The sequence below is a fragment of the Amblyomma mixtum genome, chromosome 4, assembly GCF_055824585.1.
Source record: "Amblyomma mixtum isolate Tamu chromosome 4, ASM5582458v1, whole genome shotgun sequence".
Lineage (NCBI taxonomy): Eukaryota > Metazoa > Arthropoda > Arachnida > Ixodida > Ixodidae > Amblyomma > Amblyomma mixtum.
In genome coordinates this window covers 12,317,827-12,324,458 of record NC_143015.1, presented here as the reverse complement: position 1 = coordinate 12,324,458, position 6,632 = coordinate 12,317,827, and the positions used below count along the sequence as shown (strand labels likewise).

The following is a 6,632-nucleotide window of genomic DNA, read 5'->3' as shown; positions in this document are numbered from 1 at the left end:
TGTAGGTGAGTCTAACCTCCTGTATTTGTTATAAATAAACCTAACCTTTATTTGCACTATCTCTATCTTGTATATGTCTTTCTTTATGAATGGATCCCATAATACCGAAGCGTACTCTAATTTGGTCCTAATGAATGTTGAGTATGCAAGGAGTGTAACTTTACTTGGGGCATCTTTAAGCTTCCGCCTTTAGTAACAAAGCTTAGAAAAAGACGAGGAGCAAATGTCTGCAATGTGTGAAGTCCATGTTAAGTCATGAGTTAACGTTACTCCTAAATATTTATATTGTGTAACCTCGTGGATTACATGATTTTGCACTGTGTAAGAGAAAGAACTAAAATGTTTTTTGCGTGAAATGCGTAAGAGAACAGTTTTATCAAGGTTTAGTTGCATATCCCGTTTTACGCACCACTGATGAACAGCTAGAAGCGCATTTTGCAAGATGTAGTGATCGTTCTGGTTATTTATGGTCCTAAAAAGTATGCAATCATCTACAAAAAGCTTTAAAGAGACATTTCCGGGGATGGAAGCAGCCAGATCGTTTATATAGCTTAGGAAAAGCAGTGGCCCTAAGACGCTGCCTTGAGGTACACCTGAAGTAATTGGAAGATCGTTAGATATGCAGCCATTAACGTCTACGTATTGTTTCCTATGTTTAAGATAAGCATGAATCCAGTTGACAAGATAAGTAGGGACGCCAATACCATCTAATTTAGAAATGAGTTTGCCATGAGAAACTACCTGACAGCTACTGAAGGCCCACTGGTTCAACTGCTGTTTTCCTGCTTCGAGGTATAATACTCCGCGAGATGCATATATTCACTGCAGAGGTGCTTTTTGTACGTTGAACACGCCATTATGTCAGAAAAAGTTTTAACTCTCAAAAACAGCGCTTTAGAATGGTTGCGTTTACACCAGACGGCGGCACACATCCACATGGCAAGGATTTTATTCAGAACTGGTAGAGATAGCTATTGATGCAGCGGACACATTGCCAACAAGCTTTGTCAATAACTGCGGTAGTATATTGTTTACAATAGATTAATTTCTATCGTGAAAATTGAAGCGATTGAGCTCGAACTCTCAGCAACGACTGCACCCAGCGTGCCTTGTATAAAAAGAACAAGGTTGCGGCTTTCCCTCATGGCTAGTTGCTTGGAAGAGCAATATGGCAGATGCACTGCAACTCTAGCTTCTTTTGGGAGCCTACACATAAACTATATTGTTCCAAAATACCTGGAAATGTGCTGTCTGTGGTGCACAGCAATGGAGGCGAGGTGGTCGCCGGAGCAGTGAAAAGCCAAGAAGGCGCTGGCTTTACGAGAAGTGCGGTGGCATCGATAGCGACGCGGATTGAACACGCGTGGCTTCTGCTTCGGTACTCCTTTCAATGCGTTGTTTTTCGCCTAATGTTGTTATTCTGCTGTCGTCTTTTGGTGCCGATCTGAACACAAGAGAAAGGCGGAGAGACGACGCGACGAGACTGCGTGCGCTTGGTAGCGCGCAACGGCGGTTGTTGCTTGTGGAAAGATGCGCGATTCGTGTTTGCTGCTCCGCTCGCAACCCATCGAAGTGAAGCTTATTCGGGGCATATCAAAAATAGGATAACGGCAGTGGCGTGTGGTAATGAGAGCATTTACTGGCAATCAAGCTAATCGTACACAGCACCAGCCGCCAACTTCGATTCCATTTAAATTAAAAAACAAAACACTTGTTTGCTCAGGAATACCTCTCCTTACTGAGGGCACATTATCAAGACAATAGACAGCTCGGAACAAAACGAATCATTGCTAAAGCATTCTTGATCACTCTACGATCTGTACCAGCCTGTTATGATTGGCGCAAAGAATGAATTATCAGAAAGGCTCATCCCAGTCCGGCTATCTGCAATTTTGATATCATGATCAGTCCGCTTGAACATGTTGTGCAGTCATCATTCGCAAGTATTAACTTCAGTCGTTTTGCGAAATTGTTGGAATAAACATTTCAAATGGTGCTTTCACAGGCCAGCGGAAAAAGCGCTTTCCATTCAAAATCAGTTTCTGTCGAAGCACACTTTTGTCCAGTGTGAGGCCCGTCGCATCGCCAACATTGTTTGATTTCCAAATTATACATTATGATATTTCTGCGTTTTACATATGGCGCTCTACAAATAATAAATGGCCGCCGCGGGCTCAGTGGTTATGGTGCGCGGCTGCTGACCCATAAGACGCGGATTCAATCCCGGCCGCGGCGGTCGCATTTCGATGGAGGCGAAATTTAAGAGGCCCGTGTACTGTGCAATGTCAGTGCGCGTTGACGAACCCCAGGTGGTCGAAATTTCTGGAACCCTTCAATACGGCGTCCCAACCATAAACCAAATAACAACTATAAAAACGGATTACCGACATATCCTAAGCATTATACATTCCACAATTTTTTTTACTCTTCGTACAGCAAACCAGCAGATCTTATTTGCATAATATAGCTCATCAACCACTCAACACTATCAAAAATATGGTAGTCTTTGCAGCTGACGCGGCAGGTGGGGCTTTATTCCCGTGTTCCAGCTGTGTTTTACTGTGCATTCGTGTCTTTTGTGTACTCCTATGCTGTTTTCTGAGTTGTCTCCAGCAAGGCCGCTGTGATTAAACCGTTTTAGACGTGCGTGCCGAAGAAAACATTTTGCTGCGGTCAACAGCATCGGAGCAGTAGAAATGATACAGCATTGTTCTTTCACACGGCGGTGTGTTTCAGTTCTGATTCTATTGCAATTAGGATTGTATTTGAATTGTGAGTCCACTGTTTTTCATTCTCTAATATGCTGTACTTCTCAAAACAAAATTGGCTTTGAGGGAAGGATATCGCAGTGTCTGTCCCACTTATCTCGGTGGGCAACCGAACCGTGCCGTAGGAAGGTATAAAGGAGGGAGTAAAGGAAGTAAGGAAGAAAAAGGTGCCGTAGTGGAGGTCTTCGGCATAGTTTCGACCATCTGGGGATCTTTGACGTGCACTGACATCGCACAGCACACGGGCGCCGTCGAAACGCGGCCGTCGCGGTCGGGTTCGAATCTGAGTAGCGAGGGGCCTGTCGGAACGTTGCACAACGCTGCACTCCCTTCCTAGCCTATCTAATCTACAAATATTTCATACGGGATACGGATCCCGTACACCGTTACCGTATATGGGCCCCTGCTCATCAGGGGTTGGCAGGAAACGAGGCAGCAGACGCAGCCGGCCGCGCTCTTTCTCACCGGGCTGTTCTCTCCACTCCAGCCGGTCACGAACCCGATTTTAAGCTGGGTTGTAGTGTAGCGTAGTCTCCGAAGGCGCTGCGTCGCGAACGGCTAGCGGTACGCCTCGGTTCAGTCCTGAGGCAGCGACCAGTCCCAGCGGCAGCGATCAGCGCACACGCACGTTGTCTTCGTCCTCTTCTTCCTTATGCCAGCCCAAGGAAGTCCCAACCAAGGATGACGTCGTGAGATGAGCGGGCGAGGACGATGAACTCGATTGTATAGGGGACGTTTGCGATAAGCAGGCGGGCGGTGCAAGCGGCTAATGGTCGAATGTCCTGAGCGCTGGCGGTGCGGAGAGAAACGGCAGGAAGAGTTTTCCGCTTGCGGAGCGGGTGGGCGGCGGAGCATCGGAGAGCGGGAACGTCGGCCAGGGGACGGCGAGCGGTGAGAGCCGAAACGGTAGCTAGACGAAGACGGATCGGGAGGCGGCTCATGTGACACAGGCGAGGAGGTCGGGGATAGATCGTAAGTCGGCTCACGCCTATAAATATACGGACGATAGTCGCGACTGCGGCACAAGCGAGCGACGTGGCCAGCGACTCCGCAGGCGTAGCAAATAGGGCGGTTGTCTTGCGTACGCCAGGGGTTGAGAGGCTGCGGCTGTTGTCTTGGGCGGGCAACCGGACGATAAGCGGTTGGTGCAGGTCGCTGGGGCTCTAACAGGTGATGGGGAGGCCCGTAGGCAGGAGCAGCAGGCGAAGGCCGCGGTCGCGCCACAGCATCCGCGTAAGTTAATGGAGCCGTGATCAGTGGCTGCTGAGGAGGTGGAGGAGGAGAGGGCAATACCTCGGCGACCTGCTCCTGTATGACACGCTGGATGTTGGGAGTGAGCGGCGGCGCAGGAGTAGGTAGGCTGGTCGACAAGCACAGCTGGCGGGCGACTTCCTCATGGACGAACTGCTTAATGTGCTGGAGGAGCGACTGATGGTCCAGAGCACCGTCCTGGGGAAGAGTCAAGCTGGAAATATTTGCCTCTTGAAAGCCGGCTCGGCGGGTCGACAGGCGCTGTTTGCGCAGCTCATCGAAGCTTTGGCAGTGGCTTATCACGTCGGACACAGATTGGGGATTTTTGGCCACGAGCATCTGGAAGGCGTCATCATCAATTCCTTTCATAATATTTTTATCTTGTCGGCCTCACTCATGGAAGCGTTGATGCGCTTACAAAGGTCGACGACATCTTCGATGTAACTTGTAAAATTTTCGCCGCTTTGTTGTGCACGGCTGCGCAAGCGTTGCTCGGCACGGAGCTTACGCACAGCGGGACGGCCAAAGACCTCCGTGAGGCTGGTTTTAAGATCCGCCCAGCTGGAGATGTCCGCCTCGTGGTTGCGGAACCATAGATTGGCAACGTCGCTCAAATAAAATATAACGTTGGTAAGCTTGATGCTGTCGTCCCACTTGTTATAAGCGCTTACGCGTTCATAGGAGGCCAACCAGTCCTCCACATCGGTGTCATCCGTGCCGCTGAAGATCGTAGGGTCGCGCTGACGGACGGCACCAGAACAGATGAAAGCAGGGCCAGCAGGCTGGACAGGTTGGGCCGGGGGGTCGGGCACCGTGGTAGAACCTTGAAGCCTGGGCATCGTGGCGTATCCCGATGGTGAGAGCAGACAGCACCTCCACCAAGTGTAGTGTAGCGTAGTCTCCGAAGGCGCTGCGTCGCAAACGGCTAGCGGTACGCCTCGGTTCAGTCCTGAGGCAGCGACCAGTCCCAGCGGCAGCGATCAGCGCACACGCACGAGCAACGGCGCCGTTGTCTTCGTCCTCTTCTTCCTTACGCCAGTCGCCCAAGGTTCGGGAGCCGAAGGCCTGTCTTACAAGGTCGATATGTTGCATTGTGTATACATTTTATACGCAATGCCTTCTGACCTGGAGCGTGCCAGGAGCTTGCTAGAACTCTAACATTATCTTAATTCATAAGAAAGGAGACGTCAAGGACTTGAAGAATTATAGACCGCTCAGCTTCCTTTCCGTGCATAAGCAACCCCTATATATAACATGACCAATATAACCACATATAACATAACCAACCCCTGTATACAGCCTTCACTGATTACGAAAAGCAATTGACTCGGTGGAAATCTCAGCTGTTATGTGGGAATTGTTGAATCAAGGTGTAGAAGAGTGTTATGTGAGAATATTGGCAGATATTTATAACGATTGCACAGCTACCATGGTCTTCGATAAAGTAAGCAATAAAATTCTACTAAGGAAAGGTGTCAGGCAGGGAGACACAAACAATCAGGGAGACAAAATCTATTCACCGCCTGTTCACGCGAAGCATTCCGGGTCCTAAAATGGGAACATCTGGGGATAAGAGTTATTGGAGAATACCAAAGTAATCTACGATTCGCTAATGACATTGCCTTGATAAGTCACTCATGACATGAGCCGCAAAGCATGATCAATGAGTTACACAGGCAGAGCAGAACGGTAGAGATAAAAATTAACATGCTGAGAACCAAAGTAATGTTCAACAGCCTAGCATGGGAACAGCAGTTCGCAATCGGTAGCGAGGTGCTGGAAGTAGTAAGAGAATATGTCTACTTAGGACAGGTAGTGACCGCTGATCCGGATCAGGAGAGGGAAATAACTAGAAGAATAGAATGAGGTGATGCGCATATGAGAGGTTCTCTCAGATCATGAATGTCAGTTTACCAATATACCTCAAAAAAAAAGTATACAACTGCTGTATCTTACCGGTACTCACCTAGTGGGCAGAAACGTGGAGGCTAACAAAGAGGGTTCAGCTTAAGGTGAGGAAAATGCAGCGAGCTATGGAAAGGAAAACGATAGGTGTAAGGTTGAGAGCTCGGAAGCGGGCTGAATGGGTGGGGTAACAAACTTGGTCGAAATCAAGAGGAAGAAATGGGCTTGGGCAGGGCATGTTATGCGAAGGCACAATAACCGATGGTCCTTAAGGCAACGGAGTAGATTCCAAGAGAAGGAAAGCATAGCAGGGGGCAGCAGAAAGTTAGGTGGGCGATCGAAATTAAGTTTGCGGGGATACGGTGGCCTCAAGTGGCAAAGGACAGGGTTAATTGAAGAGACATGGGAGAGGCCTTCGCCCTGCAGTGGGCGTAGTCAGGCCGATGATGATGATACCGTCAAAGACATTACAGCCTACTATAAAGACAGTCATCGCCTTTACCCCCGCCCAAGTAAAGGCCTCAAAAGAGCGGATTAGCGGCTCCTTCTCCGCCTTCTCCCCAATACATTGTTGTGCCCGGCAGCACTAAACATTTTTACCCTCCTTTAGCGGCAGCTGTCCACACTGTAGTGCAGTGTCTTCTGACTCCTATCACATGGTGGGGGCCTGCCGCTCCAACACGGTTATTCCCCCTTCCCCAACCCAAC

The 6,632-nt window shown here is 49.1% G+C and overlaps 1 pseudogene; it reads right to left on the bottom strand.

Moving 5' to 3' along the window:
* Positions 1-1,810: 1,810 nt before the first annotated feature.
* LOC149345721 (uncharacterized) lies at positions 1,811-4,858 on the bottom strand (annotated as a pseudogene).
* Positions 4,859-6,632: the final 1,774 nt, after the last annotated feature.